This window comes from Molothrus aeneus, chromosome 5 (assembly GCF_037042795.1).
Source record: "Molothrus aeneus isolate 106 chromosome 5, BPBGC_Maene_1.0, whole genome shotgun sequence".
NCBI lineage: Eukaryota > Metazoa > Chordata > Aves > Passeriformes > Icteridae > Molothrus > Molothrus aeneus.
In genome coordinates this window covers 60670939-60697306 of record NC_089650.1, presented here as the reverse complement: position 1 = coordinate 60697306, position 26368 = coordinate 60670939, and the positions used below count along the sequence as shown (strand labels likewise).

The window sequence follows — 26368 nt, the reverse complement described above, 5'->3', positions numbered from 1 at the left end:
GAAGATTCGCCTACAGATAGGAAAAAAAAAATCCACGAGAAAGCACTATGTGATCGTGTTTTCTTTCTTTTTCTTCTCTCTCCCCTCATTATTTTTATATTCTTTTTGTTTGATTGGTTTTTTGAAGCACTTACCTTAGTCCCCGAATCTGGGTTAAAGCTACCAGTAGGTAACTTTTAAGTGGATGACTCACTTTAATGCATTTTACATAAGAAAAACAGTGCTAATGGTAGTCTTTCCTTATTGTTTAACGCTGGGTAGAATTTATTGGTGTCGGTCATCCTGGGCAGAAGGATGCGTTGCAGTGATTACCAGCAATGCATTTTCACCAATTAGTACTGCTGGTAGCTTGTTATAATTGGATTCAGTTCTGAGTATCGGTTCCATTATGAAAGACTCCAAAGAGATGCTCGCACTGTTAAATGAAAGGAATACAAAGATATGATACTAAGATACACTTAGTATCTTCTAAGTTGAATAAATACAGTCTTCCATTGTAGGGAAAATCATCTTTTAAAACATTTCCGTGTTGCAGTGTATAAAGATGTGCCATGTAGAAGCAAGTGTAGCAAAATACAAACAAACCCAGGGCTTTTTAATTCATTGTTTTCTTGTGTTTGAGCTCCCGTTTTTATGTTTTTTTGAGCTCTGATATTTACGGTTTCTCATTGAACTGCTAAGGTTATCATACACAACTAATTACAATTTATCTTCTATGTGGATTTTTCTGGGTTTAAAAGAGAAAGAAAAATAGAACCCAGTGAAATTAAAAGAATATCATATAAAAAGAATATCTATCATTTCAAATAGAAGTCCAGATTACTTGTTAACATAAGAATATATGATATTCTTTTAAAACTGGTTTTGTCTCCCCATCTATTTTTGCTAATTTCCTTCCGAATTTACCTTTATTGACAGTCATGATAATATAAATTGACAACAGTGAAACATATGAAACATATAACTATAATTATAACTATACCTATGATAAAGTAATTCTGAATATGTTAGTCATCAACGTTTCCATGTTCTGCACAATCTACTTGCTGTTTGCTCTTTTTCTCATTGTTATTCCCCTGAAATATTGCAGAAATAATCTATAGAGACTGTGCATCCTTCACGGTACTGTTTCTCCTTTGAAATGGCATCAAAGTGCAAGCAAGGCTTAGTTTGTTTAGAAGGCAGCACACAACAGGTTGATGCAGGGAGAGCTGCTTAGCAAAAAGTAATGATGTAACAGGTGAAGGAGAAAACATTTTTTCTATTCTTTTTTAAGACTTGACAGCAGTCTTTCACTTCTTACTAAAAATTAAGAATGGGGAAGAACAAAGAATAGTGACGCAAATGCTCTTAATGTAAAAGATATTATATATTAAGAATATTAAAAATAGAAATAAAAAAAAAACATGGGAGAGGAGGATAAAGGAAAGAAAGGGTATGAATAATTGAAGAACTGGAGGTTTGCTGATATTCTGTGCTTAGCTACTTGCTTTCCCCCCATTATTTTCAGTCTGGTTTTTCTCTTAGTGAAAAAGTTGGTCTGAGGGAGCAGGATTTCCTAGCTGTTGTGTGAAAAATGTGCATATTCAGGGCTGTAGAGTATATGGTTTCTTCTACAACTTATTATTGTACAATCACTTTTCCTTCAGTGATCTGTTTCTTCTGCATTAATAAATATTTTAACATGTGCTTTTACTAAAACATTCAGAAGTCACTATCACCAATATAATATTATAGAAATATGTAATGTTCTTAGCAAGAAGTGCTGAAGGTTTATGCAATGCCTGTGTGGTAGAATCTCAGCAATTTGATTAATTTTAATTCTCGGATAAGACAAAAAGGCCTTGATATGTCTACACAGCAAAATATAGAGAATTTCAGGTGCAGGTTTGTGTTGTATGAAATAGTAGCATTAATTTTTCCTTGAAAATCTGAGCAGCCGGTATTGCATTCCTTGCTTCCAGTGTTGAAATATTTCACTGCAAATACTGAAGACTGTCCTTTAATGAACTATTAAAGTATAGTAGTGATTGTGTCTTGATCTGAGCCATAAGGCTTAGCTGCTGATTGATGCATATTGCATTCCATTTAAATGTATCATACCAGTTGTGTAATGTGTTAGGGATCTGATTGTTGGTACAAGATACCATGGTCTTACTTTTAACACAGAACTCCAAGCCCTTTAATTACACCTGCAACACAGCAGATATTTAGATGAGAATATTGTATATAGTACTCCTGGCACTATTACCAGTACTGCTATCACAGTATGCAAAGAACTTCTTTTTTGTAGCCATATATATTTATATATTTATTATCTGTACAGACTTCAGAAAAAACATACTGTTAAATATACAAAGTTTGTATGTTGCCTGATAATGATAGCAGAGGACTCAGTTTATTTCTCTTCTTTTCTCTATACTGCATGAAGACAGATAGTCTTAAATTTAAGTATATCTTGTAATTCCCGAGTATCCTTTTGGCACAGCATGTGTTGATATTGTTACTGATAGTAAGAAATGTACTACATAAAGATACACATTCTCCTTTCTGGTAATAAACCTGTTTGTACTGATTAAAAAAGAAAAAAAAAACTTTAAACTAAGCATATTTTAATTTTATAAAGCTACAAATGAAGCCTTTCAAAATCAGTGGGACTGTTTCTGTAATTACTGCATCACTGTGGATATCTTTATATCTTTTCTTTTTATCTCCCTCTAATTTTCCTCTGCCATTCCTTTTCTCTCTTTCCTTTATCTTTTAATGTGTTTTTTCCTTCTCAGTCATTTGTTCTGTATGTATGTATTACATTACATATTAAATTCAGGACGGATCTGCCACTTACATAAATTGGTGTAAAACATTGGTGGATAAAGATAATATAAAGATAAAAATAGTATACATATGAACATATATCTATATGTCTGCAGACAGGACATTTTTAGAAAAGAAGCTGTGTATTCCCGTTTTTTACTTGCATGAATCATCTTTACTGTTTTGGTGTCATTAGGACAACTCAGGGAAGTCTATATGAGTCATATGAATTAAGGCTTGCACAACTGGGACATTCATATTTTTGGCTTCCTCACATGGACCTAACAAGTGTAGGTCCTGCTGAGAGTGTGGCTGGACTTGGTCTCAGCATCATTTTCTGTGTGGCACCATTGACCAACGGTAGATACATGACATTTATGATGTTTTCTTTTCATCTGTTTCTACTGTCAGTCTTGGGGATTTTGAGACCTCTCATATGCATAAAATCTCATTTATAGCTTATAGTCTGTGATAGAAGAATGCCAGTTTAGCTGCTGATTTTAATTAGAAAAGACTGCTGTATTAATGGATTATAAACTATCAGGCTCTTTCTCATTTAAAATTTGTTTGTTTTTTTTTTTTTCTCAACCTACTTAAAAATATTCACTATCAGTAAAAAAATTAAGTACTGAAGTATACCTTCATATCAGTGAATTGGAAGGAGACCAAAAGATGTAATTTACTTAGAATCAGGGAAGTGCAATATCACCTCTTAGTGTTTTCTCAGCACATGTCTAAATGCTGAGCATTATGCAAGATGCTTAAACCCACTGATATTTTAAAGAATGTTGTTCCAATCCATTCTTCTAGTGGAAACATACTTAGAATACATATGAAACAAACAGCTTGTTGATTGGTGGTGTTTATTTTGGTGTTTTGGTGGGATTTTTTTCATTGAGTGGTGGTTTTTTTTTTATTTTTTTAATGTTCTTGTAAATATGGTGGTGATAAATGCAAATTATTTGGATTCACAAAGCATTTTTCTGTTTCACATATTTTATGATGTAAATTGTGACTGGGCAATTTCTTTGTTTGTTTCCCTCCTAGGTATTTATGCTGAAGCCTCAGAATGAACAAATTCTATAGATTTACATTTTATTAAGTATGAAAATTCAGCTGAAAGTATCAAAATAGATCCTAATAATAAAAGATGAAATTTCATTGAAATAAATCAGCATTATAGAAGTTCTTGCCATCTTTCATTTTGCAGTGATGCTATTTTCAGAACTGCATTGCTCATACCCTGCAAAATGATTTTATCCAAGAATTCAGCTGCTAGAAAGAGAGCTGGAGCTTGGCAGCACATTAGCCTGAAATGTATTCATTGTTAAATAGAAGGCCTGTTGTACAGATCTTAAAAATATTTATCTAGCAGAATACTTTAAACTGATGGAAGCACGGTCAAATTCTTACTGCTTAAATGTTTTGTAACAAAGAAACAACTCAGACTCTGGTTGCCCACTGGTAACTGGCATGATTGTGCCTTGATCCTTTCTTGCCTTCTGCGAGAATCCTGTGTCCAAGGTAATGCTGTCTTCTAGACCAATATTTGACTTAAACCTCTGTGAGATAGGGATTGCAGTTTAGAAGCATTTTAGTAGAGAAAAATGACTCATTCTCTGTGTTGCTGACCATAGTAGAAGTAGAATTGAGCTCCAGACTGTTTTGTGCTTCTTTGCAGCAGTACCCGGGCTTTTGATCCCCTGTGCTCAAGCTTCATGTTGTGTTTAGAGTGCTCATAAGGACCTTTGTGACAAAAGGTGATATTTTTGCTGGCAGAATTTTTTTTGCTAATGCCTTGTTAACAAATTTCCTTTAATAGAAGAAAAAAGTTACCAGAAAACAACCCTGGAATAAAATTAGTGGACCATAGCTACAGTTTGGTAAAGCCAGACGCCATAATTAATTTACATCTTTTACAGATGCTGAATCAGACTTCTTGATAGAAAGAATGACAGCAGTATTCTGGTAAAAAAAAAACAAACAACCCAGAGCTAGCACCTTGTAAATGCACAGAAAATAAGTACAAAACAATAACTGCATTTGTGCCCCCAGCCCTGGGCAGTGTCTGTGTGTTCTGTCTTAGATCGCTCTTGGCCCATTCCTGCATGAGCTTTTTCATTATCCCTACTGCTGCTGCAAGACAGGTATCAATGAACATTTAAATGATTTGCATGTGAGATTACAGTTCTGATTTATCTCTCTTGCAGAATCTGTTAAAGAGCCTGATCCCACTCAAGTTTCCTCAAACGTGCGTAGGGCAATTCTCTGTTCTGTAGGACCAGAACAACAGCTGAGTTTTGCATCAGTTGTGCCATTGCTTACTGTAGCAAATTGGTCATTGTTTTTAGGGGGAGTTATGATTCTTCTTTCCCTCCTGATTTCCACTAGTAAGGAGAAGTGGACTGAATATTGTTTGCAGAATATGATTTTTATGTTACAGAGTACCTTTTAATGCACACAGTAGTGCTGTGAAAATGCATAGCACTGGTAGTGAAATTACTGTCAACTGCACTTCTACTTCAGTAATGGTCATGGGTTGTATATTCTCAATTTAGGGCCAGACTGTGCTGCTTGTACCCTGGAATAAAGAAGTCCCATTGATACTCTCAGAGAAATCTGTGCAAGAGTGAAGATTTTCAAAATACACTTCAGCACTTTTTAATAGCTAAAATTAATGGCATGTGCCTGCAGCTATTCAGCTCAGGAGGGATTTTTCTTTTCCTTCTCCACTGCTTTCCAAACTAATTTTTGACCTACTCTGCTTCTAAGCAAACTCAGTGTTTCACACTTTCCTTCCTTTCCTCCTTCCTTTCAGACTTAGTAGGTTTTCAGGGTGAAATGTAAAATAGACTGTCTTTTTCAGCCACCCTGTGACAAGACATGGCTCACTGTTTGGGAATGTTGCACTAATGATGGCAGGGAGAGGACCATGGCTTTTGCTTATGTCCATCCCTACAGCACCTTTCTCTGCATGCCAACAGCAAACTGATGACAAAGAGTGAATTTCTGTTCCTTGTATCATTTTTTCCTATTTATTTACAAAGTTTCTAACAAGTTTATGAAAATGATTGACATTATTTTGCATCAACAAATCAGCAAGCTTTTGCAGTTAATTACAGTAATTCAAAATCAGACTTTTTTTTAATCTGAGGGAGGCCTGAAATAACCACAGAATGTGAATGTGAAGTTGTAGTATTGCTGACTATTGTAAAAAGTGATTTATTGGATTTTCACCCTCTTTAAATTACATACTCACTCCATCTCATTGAGAGCTGAGTAGGGTAGGAACTCTAGTCTGATTTTGTAACAGATATTCTACATAGTGATTTAAGAATTTTTCTTTTTTGAAATTTCCTTTGTTTCTCCAGGACCATGAATGTTCATCCAGAAGTGCAGAAAGAAGATGATTTTTTGAAAAATGTGTCCTATTGATTATATGAACTAAGAATAATTTTTGCACAGCCTTTATTAGATGCATCATGGAGGTGCATATTAGATTTTTCTCTGCATAAAATGCTTCAGCTGAAATCTGTGAGCAAAGTCTTTCAAATGTATTCATTATAATAAAATCTGATTCATTTTTGGCCTGATTTGAAAAGTAAGTAAGAACACAAAGGAGTTGCTGAGTCCACAGTCTAGTTTTTGTAGGAATCAGATGATAAATTATATGTGAATTATTTAAAAGAGAAAAACTAGACTTGATTCATCCAAACAATATTTGAACTGAAATGTTCCTATTTTCCCTGAGCATGTTCCCATTAGATTGGTCTCGAAGCTTAAAATGTTCCCCAGTGATATTTCTCCCACCTTTTACTTGGATTTTTTATTATATTTTGATAGCATGGACTAAATATTCTTCCAGGTAGGCATAAAAATAAGGTTACAAAAGATCTGTGGTTAAGGGTGGTGGCAATATTAAAACCTAAATCAAGTCATGCCACTGTTCCAAATTGTCACTATTAATACCGTGCTGCATTTTTCTTTATACACTAAGGTGGTCTTAAACAAACCAGTAAAAGGGAAGTTTTTTTCATTCTTGAAATGAGCAGAAATTTGCCACACTAGGTATATGTTGACTCTTGATTAGAAATTCCAACCTTTTTCATAGGAGGGAGCTGAGTCATGGGAGCTATTCTGTCAAAGATTATTGAAGTGAAACATTTTGCAGTCTGGAATGGATGAATTGTGTTATTAACACAATTCAGGAAAGAGAAAAGTAATGAAAAAGAGATGGCAGGAAGTATGAATTACAAAATTAGGGTTCTTATTATTCCTTCCCTGAGACTTACACATCACCCCTGCACATGTGAATCCAATGTCCCATGAAACCAGTCAAAATGTTGAGGGATAAGTACAGTGATCCACTAAAAGGCAACTTTTAATTAATGATATTCTGATGTGGACTAGTGTTGAGGAAAATTATTTTGTAAATGGCTAAATGAAGCCTCACAGTAATCATTTTGCCCAGTGTGGATTGGGGTAGTCTATTTAGTAGAAGTCTTGTGGATCCTAAATATAGCCCTATACTGGGAGGCAGTATAGGGAATTGAGGAATGCTTTGCCCTTAAAACTCTGTTTTGTGAGTTTCATCCAGAAATGTGGTGGTTTCTCATGCAGATGTTAATGCAGAAGTTCCTTTTTTTTTTTTTTGCAGTATATGGCAGTTTCCTTGCAGTTGATTTAAGTAGAATAAAATATAATACATAATGTGCTATTCATTTATAAGTAGAGTAGTTTCTGCAGAACTTATTGAAAATCCATGTTTTCTGTTAGCCTCACTTGTAATTTTAATATTTTTACATATGGGTGTAACAAGTTGTTTGGACTTTTTTCAAAGATGGGTCAAAGTGAAGAATGATCCATGTGGGGGTAAAAACTAAGTGTATTGAGCAGTGAACCTTCTTGTGCCCTCATCTTCTGTTGAAAGAATCCCTTGTTATGTCAATTAGCTGGGTGTGTGTAGTTTGGTTAGCTGGGTGTGTGTTTCTTAATAAAGGAAGTAATTCTTGATCTGACACTTTTCTTAGAGATTAGTTCAGTGGCACCAATTTTGGAAAAAAAAGACAAAAAAGAGGCAGTATACATTAATTTATTTAATCACAAATATTCTTTTTTTTTTTCTATGATGTGCATCCTGAATTGTGTGTACCATGGCTGAGCTTTTTATCATTAAATGCCTCTCTTTAGTATTTTCTGCCTTGCTTTATTTTCCTTGCCTTATTTCTCCAATTTTGTACCTTAGATTTTGATATTAATTTCTCTCGGTAAAGTAGGAAACTTCAGTATCTTACCATTTAGTCAGGCGAGGGTTTATTGTCAAGATTAATTTGTTAGCTAATGCCTCTAAAGCCTTTTGTAGTTGAAAAGTGTTGTTAAGCTGTTAAACCTAATTTATTAAGATGTGTGTTTGCTATATTCCCACTTTACCTCAAAAACTTGCATGGCCAATCCTTTCCTGGATGGATGATACCTCTGGTTTACCTGGTTCTCAAAGTGATTTTTTTTAATAGAATCTTTGTAGAAAAGTTACCATCATATCTGCTCCTTTTGGTAACTTGTGATCTGGAGATCTGGCAGAAGTTAATCCCCACGATCTGCGCTTCTTGGATGTACACAGATTGCAAAACATAAGCTTAACAGCATTTTTAGAAACTAAGAGGAGTCAGCAGAAATCTCAGACAGCATGGTGAAGAGAAGCCAGCATGTGACTCATGCCGGCACCGCACGCTCGGTGCGCTCCTTTGCCAGTCGTGCCAGTTCCTTCCCACTGTGGAGAGCACTGGGAGCTGTGGATCCTGGGACCTTCTGCACTTTGTGCTGTGAATAGTTTGTAGTTTCAGCAGTGATAATAGTTAGATACAGTACAACAATACAAGGGCTTGTGACACGAGCTCGTTAAGCTGATCTGTTGCTTCTGTCGCAGCACAGGCTACTGATGGTTTTATTCCATTTCCAAAATGGAAATGACACCCAAATTGTCATCCTGCTTGAATCAGTGTGTTTAATAGAATGTGTTTCTATAAGAAAGATGGTAAGAAAAGTATACATTTTTTTCTGTTTACAGACTAGTAGCAGTAATCAAGATGATCATCAGTAATCACTAATTACCTGACAATCACCAAGACTCTTAAGATTTCAAGATGGAGTACCATAGATTTAAATGCAATTATCTTTCTATTGCTACTGGCTGTAGCAAACAAGTGTAGTTCTTACCATTTTTTTTGTTATTTACCAAGTTACTTTTGTTGCCTTAGCATCTTCTTGATTAGATTTTTTTATCTGTTGTTAACATATTTTAGATTATGTGGTAGGCATATGAGCTGGGAGAGAATCACTAATATGTGCAGGAACATATCTTAAGGAGATTTCACTGTAATATACACATGGGGAACAGGTTTGTGGTAATTGAAGGCAGAATCTGGTCTCTTTTGACTGATTAGAAATACATGAGGGATCTGTGCATGTCTAAGAATATGTCTAGGATATACTCTAAATGCCTTTGAAAATGGTTGGGTACCCAATTTCATCCTTCTTTCCACCAGTGTAATTTCAGCATAATGAGTATCAGTCCTGTATCATTTAAATCCTGAGTGCAAGGATGAATCCACATAAAATAATTTCTGATTAAACACATACAGGTTTCATTGCAACAGAATGAGTCATCACTGTCAAGGCCTGATTGTGGAAATTACATAAAATAAAATGTAATACATGGTTTTATTAGGCTTTGCAGAGGGGAATAGTAAGATATCCCAAGGAAACCATGTGTGTTATCAGATGTGGTCATTTGTCTTCCTTTTAAATGATAAGCTCTGACACCCCTTCTTTTTCTGTGCCCCGCTGAGCAAGAGTCCACGTGAAAAAGAAGTTCTTAATGTGCTGGAAGGCACTGAAAAATGTTACCCCAGATTAGGAAGAAACACGATTTTATTAAATAAAAATGTGGAATTGTAAGGAAGAAATACTTTCCTTTTCAAAGTACTGCAATGTCTAATAATGTGCAGGTTTGCTTTAAGTGGCTTTCTGTGGAGGGATAGAATGTAAGAAAATAAAGATGTTGCAGAAGGTAGTCTCACACCTGAGGAGCTGCAGCTGTACAAATCACCAAACATGATGATCAGTAGGAACAGGCCTGCCCTTAACAGGCCACAGCTGTGTCCAATAAGAATACAAGTGCTACAAAAGAATGGGGTAGCTGGGTGAAAAGAGAATTGGGGTTTGTTGGCTGCTTTGTGAAGAAGAAGGAGTCAGTGCTGTGAGGAGCTGCCCATGAGAAATCACTGAGAAGGTATGGAAGGTTTACAATAAGAGGATAACAGCTTTCACAAATGTACTTTTTTGTAGGGTTTTTTTTGTTTGTTTTTTTTTTTTTAGGTTTTGGTTTTTTTTTTCTTCTAAAGCAATTGGTTCTAGAGCTTAATTTGGAATGGTAGGAATGATAGAAGTAATTTAATTTAACCCCTCATTATGCACAATCGAGTAATTCATTCATCTTTGGGTATGGAGTTGTGAGTTTTTGGATAATTAGAATTAAAATCAGCAAGAAACGCACAGACAAACTTTATATTTCTTTCCAATGAAGCTGGCTTTACTCTGAAAAATGATACTGATGCTTTATGGGGACATGAGGTGAAATTCTGCTGTGATAGCTGCTTTGCTATTAGGAGCACTTGGCAGTGTCTTAACTTCTGTATATATTCCTTGTATAGACACACCCTCTCAAAATCAGGATTAAAAGCACCCATCACTTCCTTGCACGGCTGGTGAGAGTTTTGCTTAACAAATGACCATAAAGAATATCGTAGTGGATGGAACAATAATTTGCTTGCAGGTGTTTTGCTGATAGCATTTCTTCCCTTTCATAAGTCCATTTATTGATAGAATAAAGTACCTTTATGGCCTGCAAGGTAGTCTTGGACAAACATGCTCAGTTATTCTTGTAGGTATCCATGGTTCCACAAACACTTTGTGTATTCATTAATGATGCTTTCAGCATTGCAAATACAGGTTAAACATTGATGATTGAATATTTTGTTCCACACATCTCATTAACTGGGGCTCTATTTCTTTTTAGTGTATAGTGTTCTACTCAACAATTGTCCCATTACTCTCTGTAGGAATAATGTGCTTATAGAATAAAATGATGTTTAATATTTTTAAAAAATCCTTTAGAAAAACTCTTTTAAAAGTGTAAAGTTATCTGGTTTTAAAGCTTAAACACTTGAAAGCTAGGAATAGCAAGGTAAGAAACTGCCTTAAGCCTCAATTGTTTTTCTTATAATATCTTCATTGTGATTCTGTCTAGAGTTACAAAACCAACTGTATTTTTTTCTTCTGGGAACACCTTTCATTGAGAATATTACTCAAAATGCAACCCCACTGTAAGACTGGTGGATTTTGAGGATAACTTTGGTAAAGGTGCAAAGGACATACCTTGTCTTTTGAAATGTAAAACTAGTAATAGTTGCCATTACATGGAGAGAGTGTAGGAGCATCTGCCTTTGGGAATTTAAAGTAAACTATTGGCCAAAGCTATTCTCTGAACTTAAAAGCTGTGATAGAGATAAACTATTCAAAGAGGTATTTTGAGATCTTTGGATGTTTTTGTATTGCTAGGACCTTCTTTCACTGCTGAAAGAAAGTGCTGGTTGCTGCCATGTTTTTTATGATGTGTGACTTCAGTAATTGGTACAGACTCTCACTGGGCAGGAATTACTTTCTAGCTGGAATTTTTTCTGAAAATTAGCAAACAGGAAGTGTCAGCAAGATACCAGAGAAATACTTCTACTGTTCTAGTTACCTACATGGCAGAAAAAACCCCAAACATCTCTTGTGTCTGGCTTTATATTTTAATTGTGCAGTGTTTTTTTTTTTTTTTTTTTTTGAGCAACCATACCCAAATTTAACCAATTTCAGTATTTCACATGTTAGATTTCTTGTGTACCACATCCAGGTTTTCTACACTGGTACTAAAGGATGTGTGTTTGGATAGAACTTACTCAAGGCTTTCTTAATGGCCAAAAAATTCACCTGCAAACCAGAATTATCTGCAATATCACTCAAAGGCTGCTTAAAATAAAGCAATTATTCCTTACTTATAAGGAAACCTTCCTACAGTGTCTGCAAAGTAATAGATTAAACCATTTTTTTCTTAATAGAAACCCCTCCAAAAAACAAAGATAAAAACTGAGCAAAAAAGCCCACAAAACTTGGAGTATTTTAGATGTGTTTTACTCCAAAGTTCTTAAGCAAATATTTGTCACGCAATTCTGGGCTGCATGAGGTACACAGTTTTGTTTGTTGCTGTGAAATCGAGTTTCTAATTCAACAGTAATTTAGATAGATTCAGTTTGTGGTTTGTTACTATGTGATTTGACACAGACACACACTCTCCATGCAATGTTGCTTTCACCTGGGAAAATTGGATAATGAACTAATGAAGGTTTTCTTGGCTGATAATGCTGCCTGTTTTCAGAGCGTAGCAATTACACAATCTTTCTAGCACTCAATGTCTATCTAAACAAAATCAATATAAAAATAAGGGCCATTTGCAGTGAAGTATCATTATTTTACATTGTTTGGGTAGCTCTCTGAGAGTCTGAAATGATGTTGAAATGATACAGTAAATAAAAAAAAAATCTCAGGAACTTTAAAGCCAGCAATCAAAAGACCACCTGATTTTTTTCTCTCAGCTCAAGTAATTCACCACTGCTTGTTTGCCTCTGTACAAATGTAATACTTAGCATTGCTGCTGACCTTTTCTTTTTAGAAGAAAAGCTCAATTCTATGCATCTCAAATCAAAACTTGATTTGAATTTACACAGTTTCAAAGTTGTAAATTGGGCTGGATTAAAGCTTCCAAACTGTTTATTTACAGTAATACCACAGTTTTGAGGTCTGTTTATTTTTTATTCTTGCCTAGTTTTCTCCTTCATCAGTGAATTCTTCAAAGGGCCATGGAGAATTGCTTGTGCAATTGTTTGTAATATGCTGTGTAAGTGCTGTTACATTTTTTACTGTTACATATGAAAGCAGAATAAAGGGCTGAATTCTTATTGCTATTAAAATTATGAAGGTATATTCAGGCTATCAGCTACTTCATAGACTTTAGCCTCCAAGTTAAGGTAAGGAAAATTCAGATTAAATATACAAAATGCCTTGCCATTACAATTAAGTATCTTGTTGATCCATTCTCTAAAAGCTGTTGTGGTGCTTCTGAAATGTTAAGCTTCTAAATTTGTACTGAAGAGAAATCTGAAAGAGCAAAAGCTCTCTTCTGTATTACTTAGGAGCTGGACAGTACTTTTTCCATTTCCCAACTTTTTTATTTTCAACTGGTGTATTTTTAAAAAGGAAGAAACTAAAAACCTTTTAATTTTCAAGTTCATTTAAAGGGTTTAAGTATGGAATGGTGTCATAATATGAGATGAAATAAAATACTTCTACTGTTGTCTTTCAGATTTTTTGATCAAGTACTGAATTAGCTACTTGATCTGAAGAAAATATTACTAAATGATGCTGATAAAACATTCCCTTGAAACATTTCAGGTCAGTTTGGACAGGGCTCTGTGCAACTTGTTCTACTTAAAGATGTCCCTGCCCATTCCAGGGAGTTGGGTTAGACCTTAAAAGTTCCTTCTGACCCAGGCTATTCTATTATTCTATATTTTTATTTTTTACATTATTTCTGAATTCTTCTTTTAGTAGAAGATTTGTGCATTATTTTAAAGGCTTCTATAGATGTTATCTTTGTTGCCATTTTACTCCAGGGAAGCATGGTGGTGTTGCTAGCTTTCACTTTTGTCTTAGGTAATACCTAATGTTACTAGCTTTTACTTTTATCTTAGGTGATACCTTTTAATGATATTAAACTTGACCTTTTCCATTCTCATGCCATGGAACAAAATAATGTTAAAGCTCCATGGGAATGGTCTGGACTCCCTGTTTTCCAAGTGGCGGTAAAAAATACCAAAAATTCATAGAAATTATGTACAGAATATAATCTGTTGCATAATTTTTTATATCTTTGGTGCATTTCTGGATATGCTCTCTAAAATGGCTGAATCTGTTCTGTATGATTCAGTTTGACATGAATGAAGTGTGTCAGGCTAGGTGATTGAGATTTCCTATGCACACATCTCAAACAGCAGCACTGCACACACCGTGTACGTGTCTCTGTTCTTATTAACACAATGCTTGAAACCTCCAAACAAAACAAACAGTCCCTGTATCACTACAGATTCTGTGTGTGAGAAACTTATGAGAATGAGGCAGAGATCCTTAGACAGAAGGTTTTTCAGGGGAACAGCATCCCTAGTAATGATAAAGCAATATATTTTATGTCTCCTGAGGGTTTTCCCTAATAATACCTGTAGGGGAATAAATAATGGCAGGGGTAATGTTATCTGTGCTAATGTGTGTGCACCTCCAACATTATGCAAGGCAGCCAAATCCTTCTATCATTTTTTTTTCTCCTCTGTTTATTACAGTTATCAATATAGAAGAGACATGGCTTAGTACCCAGGAGAATGGTATAATGTCTGTCATAGATGACTCCATTAGAGACAGGTAGGACAGAGCAGTAGTTTGCCCAGTATTTACTACAATGCTCTTAGTGCTTTGTGGGTGGTGAATTGCCACCCTTTAGGACTTCATAAAACTTCACAGATCTCTCTTGTAGAGTGGTTATGCTGCAGTTGTTTTTGCATGGGAATATTTCTGAACAGTCAGGCTGTGCAACAGATAGGAAGAAAATATTTCTAGGACTGGGCACAGCTAATTTTTTAAAGGAGCTACATTACTTTTTACACTACATCTAGTATGGACCCATTTTGTCTTCAGACTGTGATCAGTCTGAAGAGACAGCAAGAGACATAAATTTCTGTGTCTCGGTTTCAATGAAGTGTTGATAACTGTTCAGGCTCACATCCTAAGTATGAGTACACTGATATGCATTGCTTTGGGTGGGAGTAGCATGTGATATGTTGTAATTGTGGATACCTGTTCTGCTGTAGTTCTCTGTGCTGGCAGTGGTATTGAGACTATGCAGCAGTATCATACTTGCCCATTATGAAATATGGGATAATCAGTGGAATATTCTTAACTGCGGAATTACAAAAGATGAAATATTAATTTGCATGACCTGCAAGGAAAAAAGCGAAAAGCACAAAGAAAGGTTTTTCAAAAATATAAAATGTACTTCAAACCTACATCTATAAAGTCCTTTTATAAGCAGCTAGTGACTGTGTGACCTTAGATGTATGGCATGGGTATCTCTGCTTCTCCTAATTGCTCTGTACCACATATCATTGCCACTCTGCACCATGCCATGACCTGCCCTTGCTCTGAATTCTGTTTTACCCCAAGTATTGAGTCATTTAATCCTCTGTCTTTTAAACTTTGGGGAAAATGCATGGATGTAGAGGGTAAAATTGATGTTGGTACCAGCAAAACCATAATTTTTACCCTATACAGTTTGAAATTATTCCTGTGATGTGACATTAAGGTACACAGAACTGCTGTAGGTGTGTGTGGATCATACACAGATTTCCTCTGTGAGCCCTTAGCTCTTTATTGAGCTGAATGCAAGTTCATTATCTTCCATGTGTTTTCATATTCATTTGCCTCTTGCCTCTGTGTAACTGAAGTTATTACCTACATAAAAATTATTTAAGTACACTTAGCAGATAAGTGTAACTACTGAATAGTGGTTAAAACCACCACTAGTGGTAGGCAAATAATTAGGGCTACTTATGAGAGTATTCAGAGATATTTCTGAAATTGCTTTCTATGCTCTGTGTCAAAACTGAAACATCCACTTTTAGAAGTATTTAACATTTTTCATGAGGACTGAGCATTTTCTTACACTCATACACCCACATCATTAATTTTTAACAAATAAATATGGATTTCATCTGCTATTGATGGGGAAAAAAAGGCTTTTCCATTTATTTTCCGAGAAAATAGTAGTTACTGAAGTATAAATTAAGCTTGGCCAGCAATAGATATAGTTGATTGAACACTGGGGAGTACTTAAAGGCCATTTGGCTTCCTTTTTCCAAAAAAGAATGCAAGCTGAATCAGATATTTTTTAAAAGATTACCTGGATTGTTGTGAGTCAGGGAAGGTAGAGTCATGTTTGGTTTCTTTGTTTAGGAATTGCCATGTAGCATTTAGAAAGGGATATGTGTGTAAAAATAGCATTATTTTCTCTACTTCCCGGCCATGCTCTTTCTTTATCCCCAATCTGTATAAACCCAAATATTTCTGTTTACTGGGAGATCAAAAATTTGAAAGGAATGGTGCATCTCAGGTGGGAGGAAGGTAGCATCAATGCATTGGAAGTAAGTTGCTGCTACAGCTGGAAGGATGCTCTTCCATTTGAAATGCAGTACTGTTACTCTGTTAAAACAAAGAAAGGGATCTGGAGCCTTTGCAATAGGATTGCTTTAATTAATTGGTTGTGTAGTGTTATTTAAAGAAACCTTGGTTTTTCTTCTGTTAGTTCATGTATGTACCTATGATTGATCAATTTAGAAAGAAGTGCAGTCAGATCAGCTGAGGAGGAGCATCCTGGGTTCAGGCAGGTGCCAATCAAAGCTGGAAAGCCCATTTGACATTGCAGAGCACAGGGATGGATACTTGCTGCAGCTCACTTTGGAATGCAAATGTTGTGCAAAGGCTTCAGGCTTCTGGCTAAGGAGCAGCAGGGAAGGGGATCCACCTGAGGAGCCCAGGTTTGACACAGTTGGATTGCATCCAGCTTGGAGTATCACTGCCTTCCTGTAGAAGCTGGAGTTGCTGATAGCTAATGAGGTCTGTACCCTTTCAGAGTGCTTGCTGACAGCATGTCACAGAGCAGGGCTGTAATATAAATAACAAGATTTTTCTCTGTTTTCTCTATTGCTCTTTGTTTCTTATATTTTTAGCTGCTTGCTGCAAGAGATGGGTCTCTGGATTGCTTGCTCTGGTGCACACACTTTCTCTGGCTGTCTCTCTCTGTCTCTTGACAGGTGTAAGGAGGATCCTAAATATAGAAGCCACCCATCAGTTGGCTTCAGCAATCAGCAAGCACTGATTTAGTATTTCTCTTAACCAGCTAAGCTCCAGGAAGGTGTTTCTTTTAAACATTTATCAATTTGTTCCACTGCAAGCTTTCTTTAAAATTATTAAAAAAACTGATTATCCTACATACAACATGGAGAATACAATTGGCAGTCACTTTCAGAAATGATGGTTGTCAAGAATGGCTCTTGCAAGGAAAGGAGAGAAAAATTGCTTCTTAAAGAACTCCTTTGTTTTAGCAGTTTAGTTAATGGTGCAGAACCTCATTGGGAAAACCACTGAGACTAGGTGTAAGTACAGCCTCCAATTTTGAGATGAACACACTTTCAGGCATAAGTAGCTGTACACTTTGCTATGAATTTTTCCTTATGAGAAGAAACTTTAATGTAAGTGTACTGATTAGCTGGGATTTACTTTGCTATGTACAGAAATTAGGCATGTGGTGAGAAATTGAGTTGTTCTAGCACTGAATATTTATAGTGCTTACTAAAAGTATTTTTAACACAGAGTTAAAAAGTATTTTTAACACAAAGAGATATTTTCCTTTATGTTAATTTCTTTATCCTGTGGTTGAGGTCAGAACAAAAATACTGGTTCTGAGAAGTTAACTGGCCAAATTTAATATATTACTACTGCAAAAAGTTTTAAGCAGAATATTTAGGGGGAAGAAAAAGAGCTGCAACACAGCATTAAATACAATTTAAACATTTTCTGTTAGTTTGTGGGCAGGCATCTCAAATTCTTTCTCTTCCTTGTGACCAGTTGCTATTAATATTCATAGAAATTGTTCACAGCCTACAGAGGAGATATTAATTCAGTATCTAATTGTGACAACTGAGTTGCATGTGATGAAGACCCTTTTTGATACTGATTTTGTATTTTTTATGATTGTGATACACTTCTATTATTTAATACAGTTTTAATATTCTAGTGTGCTAAACATGGACACAAGAGAAGTCAGTGCCTTTATGTAGCTCAGAAAGGCAGTAGTACTTTTTGTGGTAGTTGTAGTGGTTACATGTGGTCTGTCTGGTTGTGAAAAATTCTGTAGCAAAATATAGCATGTGTTATGCTTATGTAAGGTTTTATTTTTGGCAACTAGTGCTCCCTATACCCAGCCACGAGAAACAACCTGTTTCGCTATTTCTTTTTTTACTGTTCTATAAATTGGTATGGTTTATTGGAAGTTTCTGCCATGTCTGGGACATCTGCTTTGCTGCTTGGTGGAGCCTGATTCAAACCCCAGAAAGAACTAAGAGGGTTGCTGGGTTAAATAGCAGGACTGGCCTTGAGAAAGTGAAAAATGGTTTAAGATAGAGCATGTTTCCAATAAAAGAATGCTTTTTCAGATTTGGCACAAGGGACTCTGGGATAAGTTTAACTCTCTTAATACAGAGAGTCTCAAGCTTTATCCAAAGTGCATCCAATGCACCTCCTGGGTGGAAGCTGTTTCACATTTCACAGATCAGAATTTGAACCCATTGAAGCCTGGTAGTTTTGCTTATGAGCTTTAGGTTTTGCATTTGAGAAAAACTGATTATTCTTCAGTGTGAACTCAGGTAATCTGTGACTTCTCATAGGAGCAAACCAGAGTAGCCACAAGCTGATCATGCAGCTCCCAGAGCTGCTGCAGTTCTAGCTGTAACCAGCAGTTACATGTGTAGGCAAACATGTCTTTGCTGTGGTATGAGCCACCAGGTTGGAAGGCAGAACTGCTTCTATAAAAATCCTGGTGCATCTAATACCCAGAAGTTTAATCTCTCCTCAGTCTTCCAAATTTATTTTTCACTTTAGCACCATATTTTTTTTAGTTAGAAGTTTATTCTCTCTTTAGTCCTCCAAATTTATTTTCACTGTAGGATGATGGTTTTTTTTAGCTTGCTAGAGACCTGGCTAGATTCTTTCTGCCTTTGGCACATCATTTAATGAATACAGTGAGAAGAACTCTTCTGCTGGATTTTATTTTACCAGCCTGGTGTTTACTAGACAGAAAAGGTGGTAGTCTCCTCTCATGAGCATTGTCACAACATACAGAAGTGTATTTTGGCTGTATATCTACATGGGTCTTCTTTGCCCTTTATCCAGGGCAGAATCCACATATTCTGCTTTCACCTTTGTGTTTTCATGCTCTAGATACATTTTATAAATAAAATAACAAATTTAATGGAATGATTTTTCCATTGTCCCCCATTAAGAACATTAAACCAGATCCGTATCAGAATTACGTGAAAATATTTCCATTTTGTACTGTATATCATAAAAAGCAAAAAAATAATGCTTGCTCAGAAAAACTCATACTAAAACAGATCCTAGCAAAAGATAAGGGAAAAAAAAACCAAAACAAACAATTTACTTTGTATGAGTTAGGAAATTGTCTTTCTAATAAAAAAAACTTTTCTATCTACCTCTGTCTATTACCTGCCTAGCTACCTATATTTTGGAATTTTTATCCATATATCTATTTACTGGGATGAAGCTGGGGATAAGAAACAGTGCTTATAACTGGATTAAGGTTCTAAGAGGGTTACAAAGAGGATGTAAGGGTACTTTGTGAGCAGAATGACTAAGATTGTTGATAAAAATAGACCAACTGGTCATGTTACATGCCTGGTAATATTGGGCTTGAAGTGCAAATACATGGAACAAAAAGAATCACTGGCATTCTGTGGCATTAGGTAGGGATGGTTTGCAGTGCCAATAGTGACACAAATATGTTTGTGGAAATTAAGAGAGGAGGAACTCTAGAAGCAGAGTGGATAATCTGTCGTGCTGAGCTCGTTTCTGAAGTGACACTCACTTCTGTATGCACATTTTGGCTAGAAGGAAGTTTTTCCCTCCCCTTTCTATGCTGGTCATTAGAACCTGTCCAGAGCAGTCAGGGGGATTATGCACAAGCCTCAGGCTTTTAAGACAGCAGAGTTAAAGATTGGAGGTATAAATTTTGACAAAAGCACAGTCAGTTATGATTTTTCCACAAAGAGAAGGAGCCCTTCACTGTTTTCAAAACAGACTTGTGACTAACAGCTAGCTGGATAAATAATGGAGATCTTCTATCTTATGTGATACATAAGAATTATCCTCCCAAGCTACGTGGCAGTTCCTTAGGCAAACAAAGTGTTTGTTTTTCAAAAGGCTGGATCATTTTTAAAAGGTTTTCCCTATTCTCATTTAATAGTTCTTGTATTACTAGAATTTATATTGAAGCAATTTCACACCTTCAGACTGTGGGAATATCAAGTATTTTATTTGTTAGCATGAAAGTAATATATGTCCTCAATGCTGAGCCACTGCTTTTAAAGGTAATGGTGAAAAAAAATCATCCTCCTGTGAGGTGCTGTTCCCATACTTATAGTGCAGCAGTACTTTGGGTATTTATCCCATGAAATAGAATTCTTCATGGCAAGAGTTCCATGGAAGAGGCCAAATCCAGTGCTGCCAAAGTAAAAGGTTCAGAAAACAGATGGGCTGGATGGTGGTTTTAAGAAGCAAGGGAGAACTGTGATCCTCATGTCTGAGTGCAAACCTACGCTGTGGCAATTACATAGGATCATTTTTTCTGTAATTTCTGGCTTAGGATTTTAGGCTCTCAGAGCCTGTAGGTCAGACATATGCCTCTAGTTATCCTTTCCTTCAGGAAAAATAGAGTTTTTTAAAACTCATGTTTCTAAATGTTTTTCTTTGTGTTGAAGATTGAGACTAGTTTATCTGTTAGGAACATAACTCTTTGGTGAAAAAACCTCCCCCAGGTCTCTTCTGACACCTCCCTTTGTTCTTTTTTCTAAAGTTATCATTCATACACAGAACTTTTTCCATTCCAAGATAAAACTCAGATTCCTCTCCTAAGAAAGTGAAAGAGTTGGTACTCCAAGAAAACAGGTCTTTCAAACTGAAATTATAATCCCTACTAATGAGAAAGCAGCAAACAATATATGTATTATATATATATATGTGTGTGCATATAATGTAATTATGTGTGCTTTTCAAAAACACTTTATAGATCCAGGGTCTATTTTAACTGCAAATTTATTTAGAACATTTATCTGAGTCCAATGACAGTGATGTACATGGGCACAGCATTTTCCAGGAGTTGTTGCTCAGAGGGCAGGATCTACCCAAGTGTCCCTGAGTGTGGCAGAGAGTGGCTGGCTACAGCTGTACCTGTGTGTCAGTGGTGTGGAAGGCACAGGTTGCAAAAGGCAGAGCAAGTCTGGTGTAGGTTCACAGCTTTCTCCTGTGAGTATACATTGATTCAGGCCAGGACATCTCAAATGCACTTTGCTCTCCCCAGCAGAACTTTACAGGAAGAGCCACCCTCTCTGTTTTTCAGGGAAGACTTAACTAGAAATGCAGGCATCAGTTTTAATTGACACCTGTGTGTCTCTGTCCTGGGGAAACTAATCAGTGTATGATGCTAGACTGAGGTGTCCATGTCAGCACAGCTGTAAACCCATCAGCTAACAGACACAAATGCAGAACAACTGAAACACACACTGAAACACACCTTTTGGGCCCTGCTTCCATCAGGGAAAGGAAATCAAGAACCACACAGAAAAGTACTCTTTGTCCTGAATAGCCACTCACCTTAAACCATTGATAGCCTTTATGCTTATTGCCTTGTTTGCAAACTTCTCTGGCCACAACATCCCATTTCCAGTTCCAGAATTAATCCCTTGGTGGCTGAAGCACAGGAGTGGGAAATCCTCTAGAAGCTTGATCTTCTTAAGAGAAGGGTGCATGTGCCAGAGTTGTGTCTCAGAGTGCTCAGGGGGGACTTACAGACACTCCTACCTGGGGCTCATCTAAACAAATACAGTTTTATTACATGCCTTGTAACTCTAGGGATAGGAGGGGGAGGATTAAAGGGACACTTGGTAGGAGAGCTGCCACCTGGCAGTGCAACAGCTTGAGCATCCCAAGTTTGCAATGAGTCTTTCTAAGAAGAGATTTGTAGTATCTTACGAATCAATTGTGCTCAAACTAATCTTGGATTGTTTGATTAAGGAATTTAATCTAGATTTCTGAAATCGATGAGAATATAAGTAACATCTGTAATTCAACTTAAGAATTCATATTAAGTCAGATTCTTAAGATTAATCACACAGCAGATTGTGGAAGATTTATTTGTCCATACATCATGATGTTAGAGCAGGAAACAGGCAGTAAATGTATTTTCTGCCAGGCTTACAGGCCATGTGAGGACTGCCTGAGAGTGCAGCCCTGGTGCTCCAGAACTGTGTAGCTCTCAAAGGATAGCTGAAAAAGGGTGGCAAGACAGCACAGCTTTGTGTTAGCTGCACTTTATGTGTTAGCTTTTGGTGTTGCACATTCAACTTTTTAAAGAGGTGTCAAAGATTTTTCTATTCCTAGTTCCAGCAAGAGCCCCAAAGAGGATCTCTTCTGGAGCTGTTGATACAGAGTATGGCTTAAGGTGACATGCCAAAACGTAGCACTTCATAAAGAGTCACCACGTTTTTAATGGTTTTCATCAGGAGACATTTGCTGCTTGTCAAAGTGTCAGTCTGACATCCAGAAGGACTGAAATGCACACTGAGAACAGCAGCAGGGGCAGGGCTTCCTCAGCTGTTTCCATCCATGCTTTCTAGCATTGACAAAAGTATTCATTTTAGTGGCCCCCAGTCCCATTGTAATTCTTAAGTCTTTCAAGAGCCAAGTGTCATTTCTGGCCACGGTGCAAGTGGTGTTGATGTTGCTGGAGTGCAATCCCAGGGCAGCTGTGAGAGTCAGCTGCAGTGTCTGATGTGTGCGTGGCCACCTCCGAAGGGTGGCTGGAGGCATTCCTAAATACTTGCTGGAGGTGTCACTAGCTGTCTCTCTGGATCTTTTCTGTCCTTTTTAATGTGCTTTGGCACCTCCTGTAGATGTGAGCTGACTCCAGCCAGCCCGACTGGGACTCTGTTTCTGCAGTACTCTTGCTGTTCCTCGTGATGCCGCTCCCTTCTCCTGCACAAGGAACATAAACCAGTGCAGGGGTGAGGGATGAACATTGCCTGTGTCCTCAGTGCATTTGTTATGCAATTTAGCCAGTCAAGGGAGCTGGCAGATGAGATTCATTCCTGAACTAGCATGTGACATACAAAGTTGAATTTCACAGCAACTGCTCTTGCCCAGTTCTGACATCGAGCATCATGACAAAAAAAGAAGTCATGCACTTCTTTTGTGCTGTAAGGACATATTTGTTTTATCTCTGCAAGGAAGGAGTCATGACAGCTGCCTGAATCTTCAGAGATCTGAGTGCTTCCTCTGTAGCCTAAGACTAGAACTTGGTTTCCTTGAGTCTCTCTCTCTTCTGAACTGCAAAGACTAAAAATACAGGGATAGTAAATTAATTTCAGATTGTAAAGCACAAAGATTTTAAAGTAGTGGGCACTATTTAAATGTTTCATAGACTACTGCCTGTATATAAATAAATATTTGTCTTCTTCAATTCCATTATAACCAACATAAAAGAAATCCAACATAAAATATATTTATATGACACAAGCTTTCCTTAGCAGTGGGGAAAATTAGTCACAGTGTGATTCAGGTGTTACTAAACATAGAAATTCCCATACAAACTGCCACATTTTTCCCTGAAATCTCTCCTTGTCTTTCAGCAGCTGGAAAGATTAAGCACCTTTTCTCCACAGATAAATAAAAGCGAGAAGAAGCACTCTGTTCCATTTACACTGGAAAGCAGTTGATCATAAAACCAGTGTTCTGGTACCTAGTTCTGGATTTATTCACTCTCAGCTTGTCATCTTCCTCAGGCATGCAGTGCTCCTGGTAATTCTTCTTGTACTATGCTGTTGCTGCTAAATTCATGACAGCTCCTCATGGATCAAGGCTGATAGGTGGCTGTGGAGTCCAGTCAAGAGAATAAGACCATTTTTGAACAAAATACTAGAAATATAATGAGACTAGCGTCAAACTGTTAAGGAAGCAACTCATCTGGTCTGCTTGCAATTTGAGCCTGGATCTAGAAATTAATTGACATGTAAAAAGATTTCCATAGGAAATAAAATCCAATACAAAAAACTTGACAGGAGCTTTGTCAAACTAAAATCCCATCTCAGTCTGAACAGATCGATAGACTCAATGAAGACTTAACCATACACAGAAGCATTCAGATTTTTTGTAGTACAGAATTCAAAAAGGTTTTTATATGAATGTGCTGCTATGTTAAAGACTATAAAAATAATATTTATTGAATGACTGATCCATAAATGCAACTCAGCCTTTTTATTTCTTTAAGATGTGTTTTCTTTTTCTGAATTTATAAAATTATCCCAAGGGGAACATTTATCACACAGATTTTAGTAATTAGTAAGAGTTTAAAAACAGTATAGATTATATCTGCACATCCCACAGTTGGGTCTCAAAAGACTAGACAGAAAAAATTTCAAGAAGTGGGGAAAAGAGGGATAGTAAAGGAAGGAGATGGCACATTATAACAGCAGTTGAGGAATACAAAAATATTCAGATTCCATACTTGGAAAATGTCAAATAATGGTAAAATATTATATTAAAAAAACAGCTTCAAAGAATACAGGGCCTACAGCAGCAAAACTTATAAAAGGCTTGGTCAAACAAAGCAAATTTCAACTCTTTTGATTTTAATGTATGTCTTTAAGACTGTGGGTTAATAGAAAAGATGACTACTCAGTTTTTATCAGCCAACCATGTCCCCACTGTCAGAACCTTTGAGCTTCATTATCCCTGAGCAGCTGTCAAACTGAGACCTTTGCACATCCCCCAGGAAGCACGAGCAGAGCATTAGTTAGTTTAGACTTACATGGTGTGTAAATGTGCAAGTCCAGACAGTGGATATTGTAGAGTTCTGAAGGGACAGCCTCTGAATCTGTGGAGCTGATTGTTATGGTTTAACCCCCAGCAGCAACTGAGCCTCACACTGCCCCTTGCTGGGGGTTGGGGAGAGAATCTGAGGAGTAAAAGTGAGAAAACTCAGGGGTTGAGATAAAGTTTAATGGGGAAAGCAAAAGCTGTGTGCACAGCAAAGCAACATAAGGAATTAATGAATTCCCCACTTCCCATGGGCAGGCAGGTGTTCAGCCATCCCCAGGAAAGGAGGGCTCCGTCCTGTTCAGTGGTCACTTGGCAGAACAAATGTCATGATTTCGAACATCTCCTTTTCTTCTTCTTCCCTTTCTTTTTTTTTTTTGCTGTGCATGAGGCATTTTGGTCTGGGATACCCTGTGGGTCCATCAGAGTCAGCTGTCCCAGCCCTGTCCCCTCCCAAATACCTGTGCACCCCCAGCATCCTCTCTGCTGGTGGGGTGAGAAGCTGAAAGAGCCTTGATGCTGTGCAAGCACTGCTCAGTAAGAAATAAAATATCCTTGACTTATCAACACTGTTTCCAGCACAAACCCAAGCCACAGCCCCTTACTAGCTGTGTATATCATTAATTTTTAGAGAAGAAAAAAAATATATAATTAAAAATAATATATATATATATAAAATTATAATTTATTTTTAGAGGAAAAAAAATTCTAGTCCACCCAAAACCAGCACAAGTATCAGAAGAAATATTGGATCTTTTAAGGGAAGGGGAAAAACATGTAAAAAAAAAAAACCCAAGCAATCAAAAACCAAAATAAAAAAAAATCCCAACCAAACAAAAAAATTAGAACAAAGGCTTTCTTTTCTGGAAAAATATGTTTGTCAGGAGTTATTACAGAATATTCCAATTGGCATTATGGAAGTAATCAGAAATACTGCTAAAACAAATATTTTGAATTAAATTTGTCATTTTTAGCTAAAGAAAATAGAAGAAGTAATTGATATGAAGATGCATAATAAAAGTCTGAAATCATCCATTAAAACAGTGCTTAGGTACTGAGACCATTCAGACTGTACCAAATGAACAAAGCTGACCCTGCTGCACAGTGTCTTGGAAAGTCTAGGGAAAGGTCTGTGCAATGTTCTCATTGTTAATTCATTAAAAATAATGATTTTGAGAGAAGAAGATAGAATAATATTTTTTTTTCCCCTTGGGAAAGAGCTATTTGGAAACTACTGACAGGCAAAAAAGGGGGCAGCTGTTATGAGGTGGACAAGTAGCCACGTTACAGGAAACAAAAATTCTCTCAGAAAGAAAGAAAAGGTTTCATAAATGAAATAAAGTATTAAAGCATTTCCCAAAGTGCCAAAGGGCTTCTGCATTTGAGGTTAGACTTCTGTAAAAGTAGCCATTCAGCCAGTTTGGAAATCAGTCTAATTTGCCATGTTTTTCATACTAGTGCAGAATAATTATGTGCTCAGAAAGGTTGTAATCATAAAACATGCAAATTTAGGACATTAAATGTAGACTTGTAGATACCTTTTATAGTGCATTTGATTTATCTCTGCAGCTTGGTAGGCAGGATGTGAGTATGAAGGAACTAGAGAAAAGACAAGGATCTAAAAGATCTTTAACGATCTAAAAATTGGAGTGGAGGTCTTTGGAAGAGGTTAAAAAAGCTAAGTGTA

At 36.6% G+C, this 26368-nt stretch overlaps 1 protein-coding gene across 3 annotated transcripts in view; it reads left to right on the top strand.

Moving 5' to 3' along the window:
• Nucleotides 1-26368, top strand: part of CACNA2D1 (calcium voltage-gated channel auxiliary subunit alpha2delta 1) — a 366545-nt gene that overhangs the window by 1412 nt on the left and 338765 nt on the right. The window lies entirely within an intron of this gene.